This window comes from Diadema antillarum, unplaced genomic scaffold (assembly GCF_040938485.1).
Source record: "Diadema antillarum isolate AM-2024a unplaced genomic scaffold, OU_Dant_1.0 scf00000099, whole genome shotgun sequence".
NCBI lineage: Eukaryota > Metazoa > Echinodermata > Echinoidea > Diadematoida > Diadematidae > Diadema > Diadema antillarum.
Window position 1 is genome coordinate 5016225 of NW_027270988.1, and position 12721 is coordinate 5028945.

The 12721-nt window shown below is 36.4% G+C and overlaps 1 protein-coding gene across 1 annotated transcript in view; it reads right to left on the reverse strand.

Annotated features, from left to right (window-relative positions):
- The window catches only part of LOC139718748 (epidermal growth factor receptor kinase substrate 8-like), a 79892-nt gene extending 69247 nt beyond the window's left edge, over positions 1–10645 (reverse strand). Inside the window, exon 1 of the mRNA XM_071630212.1 lies at positions 10376–10645. The gene's annotated coding sequence lies outside the window, so the exon portion shown is untranslated. The remainder of the gene's footprint in view (positions 1–10375) is intronic.
- Between the last annotated feature and the right edge of the window lie 2076 nt (positions 10646–12721).

Here is a 12721-nt window from a genome sequence, read left to right on the forward strand (position 1 = left end):
CGAGACAACAGATTTATGTATTTGATTTTTTTATTCTTGACATCAGTTATACATTACATTTGCAAAAATGTAACATATCCCCTCACATTATCTCTGCAGGAAGGTAGTAGAAATATAGCCTATTGTTTTCATTTGAGAGCAATTTACAATTTTCCGTTAACACTTGTCACCTCCGAAACAATTGTCACCTCCGAAACAACAAGCATAAATATATTTGATAATTTCTCGAAGACAAAGCAATTTTGTTTGATTCTGTCCAATTGACAGGAATCTCTTTTGGATGACAATAGTAATATGGCAACAGGAAGTGAGAATTTTCTAGAGATTGATAAAAGATCCAATAAAAACTAAAAATTACTGTTTCGGAGGTGACAAAACACTGTTAACAAGATTTTTTGTTCATTTCTGTTGAAGAGAAACCATATCATGTACACCAATGGTTTCATTTATCTTAATAACATAAGTCTCAAAGTGGAGAAATCAACTACAACACTCTCACTCTTTTTTTTATCACTAGACTGTACGTTTTAGGGCAAATTTACATTTTTTCACTTTTTTAACAATGAGAATGCACAAAATACACCCATCCCTGTTGCATATATAATATTGTAATCAAGATCAATTCTCCTGCTTTAGTTAAGTAAACATATAGATGCTTTCATCTTAGAAGCTTGATTTCCAACAAGCGATTTAGTTGTGAAGATTTACCAATCACGGCTTTCCATGTAGGTTGCTTTTTCTTGTGTTTCGGAGGTGACACTGTTTGTTAACACCATATTGTTATGTGATAGTGAAAGGCAAGACTTCAGTTCCTTTTCACTATCTATTAACATTTTCTAATACATTTAATATCTACAAAATCATCACAACAGAAGTGACTTTTGTATACAGTACATAGCTCTCCAGAATTCCCTTGATACCAAAGTGATACATGTGGCAGTTCATGCATGCCCTAGTCCACAATCTTTAAAAAAAAAATGTAAAAAAAAAAATCATCAAATAATCAAACTCCACAAAAAGGCCACAAGCCTAGAGCTGGTGAACAACTTGTTCTTGAATTCTTAGTTGTTGTATTTCCATGTACAATGTGGTGATCATAAACAAAATTATTTTTAATATTTTTAATATGACAATAATTATTACATTTTCCAAGTTGAACCAACTGTATATGACATTGTATTTTTTAAGATTATTGAAGTTATGTGACAACTAAAGTGAACAGAGGAACAAGTCCCCAGGACTGGAAAGGGAAAGATCAAAAAACAAGATTTGTAGTTCTATTTCAGTATAATTTTGATGAGGTGTTTACCTTGTTTTGTAATGATGTTTTGTCTTAGAATTTGGCTTTAAGTACTGGAATTTCAAGGAAAAGAAAATGGTTTCTTTTAAAAAAGGACAAGTCCACTGTCATATACATGTGGATTGAGTGAATGCAACAACATTGTAGAACACATCATTGAAAGTTTGGGGGAAATTGGACAATCCATTCAAAACTTATGGGTTTTTTAAGTACAGTATTCATCGCATAATCAGGCATCTGATAATCGGGATCCTCGCTTAAATGATATACGCTTCCCAGAAACATTTCCAACGCACGTTATTTTCACTGGATAATCGGGCGGGGACCTCTGATAAACGGGACAATTTTCCTTCAAGCGATCTTTGATTTTGTTAATATTTTACACAAAAAATCTACCAAAATACCACAACAATATTTCAAAGATTCCGTATCAGTTGTCGTTTACAACAAACTTACAAAGCAAGCTTCGGATTGGTGTGTTTTGACCTCCGTCCATCCAGTACATGTACATGCATAGCCACGAAAGCGCCGTGTATAAGTATCCATGCCATTGCAAAGCACATGCCTTCGCAAACATTCTTCTCCCCTACATAAGCAAAGCCATGTGCTCGCTTGCAATTCCTACTCAACTCACATCCAATAAAAAACATGCCTCGCTCATACAGCCCAGGCTGTGTGCGTTGTTTAATCTCAGTCATACACTCTGAGGGCAAAAGTCCATTGTTATCGCGCGCCTTCGTATCTTGTTATCTACTGTCTTTGGTTTCAACTTTCAATACAGCTGTACACTGTGATCTGTGTGTACGTCACAATCTTCCTCAGTTGTGACTGGGCAAAAGTTACGTGATTGAAATGGGCTATGAACAGTTATTTATTCAGTGAAATGGGGGAGAGAGTGGGAGGGAGAGCGTGAAAGATGAGAAGGGTTCAATGTATGTGCGAATACGTAACGTTTTATGAATCTAGACTATGAGTTGACATTGATTACGTGTACACGTGTGTTTGACAGAAGAATCGAACCCGGTTGCGATTACTCTACATCATTGCGAGAATGCAGGGAGAGCTGGAGGGTCGCGCCGAGGGGTAGCGTGTTGTGTATTCATGAACATGTACAGTACGTCAGTATGCATGTGTGTGTGTGTGTGTGTGTGTGTGTGTGCACTACATGTACATGTCGTATGCCGTTAGTGTATGGTGAGTACTCATCGCGAAATCGGGCACCTCGCTTAAAGGGGCCGTGTTTGCTACTCCCAACCTGTCCCGATTATGCGATGAATACTGTATCTGCACAATCACTGCTGGATGAGACGACTACGACAGTGTATGATGTCACATGCATACAACGATATAGGGAAAATATAAGTGAATTTCACAAAACTTTACTTTTTGAAAAAAAGTGCACATTTCTTCAACTTGCTACTGATGTATTTTAGGGCAATATTATTTACTCTGCCTTCCAAAAGAGAGAAGTCATGTGTTCTTTTGTTATGCAAGAAAAGTGAAAATACAGTACCAGTATGTTGAATTTTCTTGATACTTTCTCTATATCCTTGTACACATGTGACATCACAAGCTATAGAAGTCTTCTCATTCAGCTTTGACGGAGCAGAAACTTTAAAAATCCATAACTCTGGAACGGATTGCCTTTACTTTCCTCAAACTCTCACTGATGTGTTTTATTAATATTGCTGTATCTACTCAACCCTCATGTCTATTGAGGTGAACTTGTCCTTTTCCAGTTTCGGTCCCTTATAGGTTTATTTGAGACCAGTTTGTGTCCGGGACCTTCTGTGAAGTTGATGGGGAAAATTACTGTAACAAAACAAATTTTCCGCTCAAGTTCACAGAAAAGCATTATGCTGCTCTCTTCAGCTGGGAAACACAAACTGTTCTCTTAACCCAACTGTAAAAACCTGTTAAAGATTAGTATGAATTACAATCTCAAACAAAATATGAGCTGGTATCCATTATCATGAAAGAGAATAACCAAACAAAATAACAAATAAGAACTGAAAGAAAGAGCTTATATTTGAAAATTAAAGCCATGAGGAAAGACATGAATGTTCACTAAATAGTCAACACCTGAGAAGTTGGGTTGTCTCTGTGTTGTGTCACCTCAAAAACAATAAAATGGTTTTTCTTATCTTATACTTTTTACTCTCAAAAGTGACTGTTAAATATGCATGATTTGCAGGTAATTTTCAATCAATTCAGAATGATACGTAAACTATATTTTAGTAATGTCAACAGTTTAAATGAATCTGGTGTATAGAAAATTTATCCCAGATGAACCAAACACCTTTCACCAGTATTAGAACATTTGTATGGTGGCTATCAAGGATGATGAAGAATTCATGAACATTCTTGAATTAATCTATTTATAAAACTATGTGCAAACAAAAACATACACAAGTCAAATAAGAATTTTTGCTTCAGGTATTCATACCGTATGTTCCCGCCAAAAAGTTACAGTGGTACCCTCCGCAGCGATAACTTTAAAGATATTTTACTCAATATAAAATACAATTTGAGGGATTGAAACTATAACTCATTGCCCACACCTTACAGAAAACCCCATTCAATTTGCTTCAGAGGTCAAAGAGAATTGAGGATTTTTGTAGCAGAGCCTTTGAGGAATCCCTTCCCTCCAAGTTCTGCATGTGTTTACACATTAATATGCAGTTCCAAGAGCATCCAAGTGCTGAACTTGGAAAAATTAGACTCCTGACATCCTTTATAACAATCCACATTTCTTTGAGATCACTTAACCAATTTGACTGGGACTTTCTGCAAAATAGAGCTAAGATGTTATAATTTAAGACCCCAAAGTAGAATTTAGCTGATTTAATCATATTGGGTGCTATCAATGCAAAAGTCTAATTGTAAATTTTTGGGGGGACATACTATATGAATACTTGAACACAATGTTAACATTGAATGTCACCTCCGAAACAAAGTTATTCTTCCCTTGTGTTGTGGAACAAAATGTTGTGAGAGCAAAGAAACATTACTAAAATGATCTCACACCCTCATTTCAATTTAAGGTAGAAAATGGAATGCCATGTTTCTTCAGGTTACAATATCTAGCTTATGTCCGTCATATTCTTACTGTAAATGAATATTTGAACACAATGTTAACATTGAATGTCACCTCCGAAACGAAGTGATTCTTCCCTGGTGTTGTGGAATAAAATGTTCTGAGAGCAAAGAAACATTACTAAAATGATCTCACACCTTCATCTCAAGTTAAGGTAGAAAATGGAATGCCATGTTTCTTCAGATTACAATATTTAGCTCACATCCTTCGTCCAAATGGAAGGAAAACTACCGGTACCCATGCTAATTAATGAAGTGTAAAAAAACACTTGTTCTGTGTGGTTTATCTGCTTGAAACAGGAGTTAATTTCTTGTTCTCAAGTTATAATTATTAAAAACATTGATAAAAAGAAGAAGTTTTTGTGTTATTGTCACTTATTCTCAAAAAAAGTGAGTGTTGATATTAATGTCACCTCCGAAACATTCTAATATGTTAACTGTCACCTCCGAAATATCCATGTGTGAAAAATCCAAGTTTTAAAGAAATGATTGGAATTTCATTTAACCTACATAGGAAGGTAGCCCTTCTTGAAGACTTGTTATAGTAAGAGTTTGACCTGGCCTGCCCTCCAATAAATAGTTAAAATCTTAAAAATTACATGTCAATTGGTATTTTTAGCAAAAATTTATAAATCTCATGTATTTTTCTAAAAATTCACTTCATATTCAACCCCCAAATAGTTTTGATTCACAAACTATAAATTGTTGTTAACCTTATAAACTTTGCATGGTGAAGTTTGAATACAGAGTTTTGTCAATATGGTGCAATTCATGAAAGCAAAATTTTGCTTAAATTTACTTCAGGTGCCAGGGTTTTCCTCAAATTACACCAATAACCCTTCAGCTTTAAGGTCTGAAATGTTATTTTTTCAAAAATTTGAATACTTTCAAACAAGAATCAAACAGAATAATGAAAAAATATTTTGTTTGAAATTTTGACCCTCTGAGTACAAAAGTTACACCACTGATCGTAAAAAAGGCCATATACAAATGTATTATCAATGTTATTTGCACATTCTGCGCTCCTGTATCAAATCAAGGTAAAGTATTTTTCAAGTTCAACACTAGGAATACTTAATCAAGAAAAGCCTTTCACACTGACATTCAAACTCTTAAATATCCATCACGTAAAGTATCCACAGTATGGCCAAACAATCCTCTTTAGCAAAACTTCTCAATATCTCAAACAAACTTAATGTCAGAGGGGTATTTATTATCAAGCCATTTTGTCTGTCCTAGCTCAGAGTATTTTCTAATTTGAGGTAAGAAATTCAAACACTTTCCTTGAATTTCTGTGCTTTTCTTTGAGTCTCCACCTTTGCTTTAAAAAGGGCATGTTTGGCATGTCAATAGATGCACAGATGTCACATGCATACCATGTTATAATCTCTACACCGTATATCAAGTCCATTAATATCCATGGGTAAACTAATCTTGGAGAGGATATCCACCCAAAAATAAATAAACTTTAAAAGAAAGAGAAAAAATTCCCTACAGAAAGTTGCAAAATTGACCAAAATCGGACAAGAAATAAGGAAGATACAATTTTATGACATATTGAAATTTCTCTTTTTTTCATAAAACATTCTTGACCACTTCTTATGAATATTCATATGAGTGAGTTGATGATGTCAGGCCCTCACAATTTTTCATGTATGTTACATGTGAAATTTAGAGTTAATAAAGGTAAAAACATAATCACATACCAAAATGATACAGGTAAAAGCATAGTCCCATACCAAAATATACAGTACTTACAGCATGTGTTCTTGTTCATTTTAGGTAGTTTGAAGGCAAGTTCTGACATTTACACAGCTGAAATATGAGATTTTTGTCATTTCTGTACTTGAAATGAATAAAAAATTGTGATGGCACAACATTATCAACTTGCTGATTTGAATGTTTGTAACAACTGGTCAAGAAGTGTTTTCCGAAAAATTGTGAAACTTCAAAATGTGGTAACTTTTTAAAATTTCTTATCCTGATAATTTTTGCCCTATTCTGTAGGAACTTTTTTATCTTTCTTAGGAAATTGACAAAATTCTAGGGTGGATTTCTTCTTTATATAGAAGAATACCAGTCCAGTTATAACATAGTCTGAGAAGAAAGTAAATCTTTTGAGTACAACAGTGAATCTTTGATCAAAATTGGTCACAGATTAAGGAAGTTATGAATTTGTGAATTTAGTCAATTTTTACAGAACTGTTCTGTTACAGTTGATATGAATGCAATGAGTGAGCTGATGATGTAATCACTCAATTTTCCATTGATCGTGTACAAACAAGGGACAAAATCAAATGTTTCTGTTATCAAAATGTAACACTTGGTGTTGTTCCAGGTTGAATAACTACTGTAATGATCAGTTAGATATCAAGATTTGAGAATGTGTATAATTGCATTTGAATGAAAAACTGGAAACTTAAAAATTTATTTACAAAATATGTTCAAAGTTAAGGGATGACATGATATCACTTCACTATTTTGCATAATATACAAATATTCATATTGAATGTTCAAGACATGTTTCCTGAAAAATTAGCAAAACTTCAAATTGTCAGATCTTCTTTATTTTCATCCAATTTGATCAAATTCTAATTATTGTGCCAAGAAAATTTTACTCCTTTTTTTTCAGACAGACTTTTATCTGCACATTCAGCAGGGGTTGTTTGTTTGTTATTTAAAGGGGGTACTTGCTCAATCACCCCGCTAGGAGAAGCAGTACCACGACCCCAATAATAATGTTGTTACCCCATAAACTTGACAATGCTCCCCAGATAGAAACATTGTATGTACATGGCTCTACATTCTCACCAACCTGATTATGTTTCAATTTCCCACAACACACATCCATGTACAAAGTACCCATGGTCCATGTTGGTAACTTTAGAGACACATTATGCAACATGGGAGGGTACTTAAATGCTGACTAGAAATCATGATATAAAAATGAATTGATTACAAAACAAAGTTATAACAACTCTTACTCTCCTAATTACTGAAGGTGTGAAATAGAAATGCAAATCATATGAAAATACTAAATCAGGGAATAATTTTCCAACTCAAATTCGACCTCATCCACGTCAAGCTCTGCTTATGGTGACGGTCCCCTGTATTGATTTCTCCTTTGTTAATAGATACAGTATGCCTTAATATGTTACTTTGATTCATATGTCACTTCAGACTGATGTTGTTACGCAAATGATATTTTTTTTGTGTATCGATTTGTATGTTATCTGTATCATTCTGTTTTCATTTGCAATTGTATTCGGAGAAAGAAAATGCAGAAATAGACCAAACAAACAAACAAACTTGCAATTTCAGCTGATGAACAATATTTCAAATGGTATCCTGTACAATTCTATAGAAGAAAACTGCTACACAAAAGTTAGTCTGCGTAGCAGTGGTGTAAAAATGCATAGCAAATTGCAATGCAATACCAGGAAAATTATTCCTTGCTAAATCCAATGGCTGCTTACATAAATAGATTTGTGCAGGGCATCAACAGACCTCATACAATGTACTTTTTTTTCTTCTTTTTTTTAACTGCAGCAAATGAAACATTTAAGGAATTCTGCCACAATTGTGTGTGTGTGTGTGTGTGTATGTTGGGGGATACAGTTTACATGTATGTTGTACAATTCAGGTATTTTAATTTTTGTGAGTTTGGTGAGTCAATTTGCACGTACACAAAATCCACAACTTGCCAAAAATATCACCTCTTGCAACATAAAAAATGCACAATATCTCCAGGGCAGGAAATCATCAAATTTTCTCCTGAAAAAGAAATAACCTATTTCTCATTTTGTTGCTGTGAAGTTGATCACTTACAAACTTGTCTTACAAGTCCCTATTCACAAAACATTATACTCACAAAATATATGGCATTAAAAAAAAAACTGTAGTAGCCTTGGCAATGGCATTGTTTAGCTACATGTGAATACATCATAAACCAAGGCATAAATTGTGTAGTGGCAGAATAGGACCCCCTGATCTCAATGCCAGTGTGACATTCTTTTCATGGGGTTTTAATATTCACAAATTTCGTGAATCACAGTTCAACTGAAAATTTAAGAACATGCAAAAATGTCACCATGCGCTAGGGTAATAGTGCATGTATAGTGCATGATTGAAACTACACAGCGCCTTGCGTAGCTTGCAACAGCACATGTATGCAGCGCGATAACCGTGATGTAGAGAATCTACAGTGTGCAGACGATGCATCAAATCTTTGTTTTCTGTAAGTTTTATTGTGTGTGTCAATATCAATAAAACCAATTGGTGGCTACATTGATCAAGATGATAGTTATCACATAATGGGTCTGAGGTAACCGCACCGACCCGAACACGCAGCATACTAGTTACAGCGCCCTAGGGTTAGGTCTGCAACGTAACAAACATTATGAATAAGATGAATTCAAAATGTGATCATAACTGTAAAGTCAAGCTGCACATAGAAAATTGTAGAGGAATTTGAGCTGCCCACTGTACACTTGGCACTTGACAAGCACAAGGTAAGATATTATGCCAGAGGCCCACTGTACCAGACACATTTATGTGATATAGAAGAAGACCATGGATGCAATCATTATAATAGGGTGTCACTTCTAGCCATATTCCACAATTCAATGAGAGAATCAACAGCACCTTTGTGCTTGTCTTTTCATTTCTGTAAATTCATTATATGTACACACAGTTCAATAGAATCTTGTCAACATCTCACTGCCGCCCAGCACCCTCCATCTCTTATTCTAGGAAGGCACGACCACGAACCCATGATAGGGCCAAGTATTCCTGAATATATGTATTCACAATTGACCCCTACAAATATTTCTTCTACCCACGGACTGTGTGCGATGGGTCTGAAATCACCAACCATATAATGCTGTCACTGTACCTACTATTAATACCTTCCAGAAGGCTGCCCTACCAATCATCCGAATCATCCGATGGTAGGGTCCAAATGTTGCATGCTGTAAGCCTGACAGCTTGCTTTTTACTTGCACGCATTAGCCATTTTATAATAAATATTGAAAGCACTTCAAAGCACCGTTGCCCTTGGCCAGTGTCACCACTGCACAGTCCATCCCAGTTTAGCAGAGCTACCAAGTCTCACGTATTCTGCGTGAGACTCAAGCATTTAGGGGCCATCTCACGATCCATCTCACGCTATCACGCATGGCACCCATTTTTCTCACGCATCGGGCCAAGTCTGCAACTTGGGCCTAGATAATAATGAGTATAGCTCAAAAGATTAAAGTAATAGTTGCAAATGAAGGTATATTTCCCTTTTGTCTTTCACAATAAGTAAAAAATAGTCACTTAAGTATGCACCTAGCTGATGAAATTGAAAAAGCTCCCTACCGTGGGACTCGGGCCACAGGGGGAAAAACCCCTCCCACACCCTTGCTCGCGTGCATAATCGCATGCCGAGATGCCGAGTCATGAATATCTCACTCATAAAATTTTTTTGAACTTGGCATCCCTGGTTTAGCTTTCTATGAGCTGCTGCAGGGATTGTCCATTCCAGGTTAAATTTGAATTATTGCCCAGTTTTTCTTGATCAAAATAAATTCTAGTGCCCGGAGAAATGAAATTGATGAAAAAATGGCTGTGTTTCAAAGCAGCTCAAATAGACTAGACTAGTCTAGTTATGCAAAATTAATGTTCCCCTTGACCTCGTATGGTTTAGACAGGATAAGTCGAGAGAATGCCTACAGTATAATGGTTACTTACTAGTATTCGAGGTGGACAGTTTGAACCATTCCTCCAAAATCTTAGCCTAGCCTAGCCAACACGCAACAAGTGCACGCACCATTTATTGGAGACAAGCGGACACTGACGGTGCGAGTGGGGCGTCTGTCGGCCTGCACTCTCCCCTCTCTCCCAGCCCAGCTACGTATGTGCGTACGTGGTTACCGCAACAACCGTGTGTCTGCATTCAGCTACGATAAAACCACCGAAATCAAAGTAAACTCTTACCAAGCTTGAGGTCTCATCAAACGGTCCCCAGAATGATATCTTCAATTTCTGAGTAAGTTCGGGATCCACACGTGACAGAATTTGTAACGATGAACTCGCTGCCAGAAATGTCTTGCGAAACGTCGTAATCTTGGATCTCTCGCTTTGTATACAAAGTAACACCTGCAATCTATTAATTACATACTCTTACGAGCTATAACTACCCACCTTGTACCTCTCTTGATCGTGCGTACATGCGTTTTCCGATCGTACTATGCATGCTATGCACATTCACCCCTCTCACTGTGTGTGTGTACGTCTCGCAGACCCGAACTGGGCGTGTGTGTGATCGTGAAACCGTGTTTGCTTTATGCCAGTCAATTGTGTACGCTATTTTAACAACTCATTTCCCTCCCTCCGGCGATACTTGCAAATATATTCTATTGCTCTCCTATACAAAGACAAAAATATAATTTACCATTAAAGTCTGATGACAATTAATATACATTAATTTACAATGCAAAAACGAAAAGAGAAATCAATTGTACATTTAGGTTGCATCAAGAATTGGAACTATGTTAGTTGTCTCCAGGAGGGGGGTATTTCTGGATGTAAATGAAGCCATATAATGAATGGTATTATAGCCAGTTTAATTGTCATGCAAAATTCATGAGGATCGATGAAGCCGCAATCATTGTGACACCATGGGTTTGATAGGCATATTATAACGATCTTAGAATTTATTGAATGCCATCAGGAACGTTTCGTGTTTGCAACTACATTTACATGATCTACATCTGTCTGAACATGCGGGAGCTGCGACGAACAGGGCGACATAGGCGCCATAAAGTTGCGCCACGAGACACTGTGTTATTATCACTCCCGCAGCAGCTGGAGCAAGGGTAGTAAACTCAAGACAACAGTAAAATAATTTAATTCTGCAGTGGTAAAAGTAAATGATACAAGACAGAAACTGATCTGCCCTAAAACTCATCTGGTTATGAACGATATTTCTGATATCTAGTAAAGATGTGGAACTATACATGATGTTCAGTGCCCACACGGGCACTGAGATGAGGTACAGGTGGGCGGGCGGCGAGCGCCGTGCACCTAGAGCACCATCAGAAAGCGCCGCCTTGCGCCTGATGTGTACGACACAGACCTCTCGCCATGACATAGTGAAATATTGAACAAGAGAGGGCAGCAAACGAAGATTTTCGTACAACCACTTGTGGAATCGGGTCACTTCAGGGGCGGGCCGCTAGCTGTGGGGAGAAGGATGAAAAGTACCAATGGCCCCGCCCTTAAAAATGTTACACGCCCCCTGTAATTATCATTTTTGTTTGTTTGTCAAGAAATGTGAACATAGTGACATTAATTAAAATGGAAGAGAAAAAGTAAGCAAATCATAACTTACCCGGTACATCAGCTATCCATGACACCACTTTTTGAAATGCCTAATGAGGGCACTGTTTTTTTAACTTCATAGGACTGTTTTTTGCCCGCAGTCATCTTAGTTACTTCACCAATGGTTTCAGTTACTGCAACCTGAGAGAAACTTCACTCTATGTCCCAGTTTACTTCATAATAATAATGTCAAAGTAAAAACAGAATGCTAGATATTTCAGTTGATATGGCAAAGGATAACAAAAATATCAGATGCTTGCACAGAACAGTGGTGGTCATCGCCTTGGGCTTGCAAGTCAATGTGTAGAAGCTTTCCTCTGACCTGTTCAAAATTCTTTACTAATTTGCCCTCAAAATATATAAAGAGTTTGTTTGCAAAAACCGATAAGTCCATTTTTAAAGATTTTGAAGTACGGTCTCTGTCAAGTACAAAATAATACCCTTTAAATGATATATTGGTCACTATATATAAAGGTACATTTTTTGAAGTTACGGTCAAAAGAAACAAAAAGTTTCTTATTATTCTGTTTATTTTTCTTGACCTTTAATAACACATATCTCCATTTGGCAAATAATGGACTTATCAGTTTTTGCAAACAAACTCTTCATATATATGAAAATTACGTCCTCTATATTAGCGATACTACTGTGCCTATACTAAAGAGGTAAGGATAGTTTGCACTTCATCAACCACAGACTATCTCATCTTATTAGGCATAGTGCATATTAGGAACAGGGCTTTCACTTTTCACTTTTTCAGGTAAAAATAAATGGCAAAAAATAGTGGAAAAATAAAACCACATCATCCATATTTTCCAAAGGACCTAATCCATCCTCACATTCTTCCTGTCTAAGAATCTAACATGAAGAAATGTTCCTCAGCCTCTGCTCTGCAATGTAGTAAAATCTGCCAATATGAATTTACCATGGAACATACAAAATTGTACAACTCTACTTGTC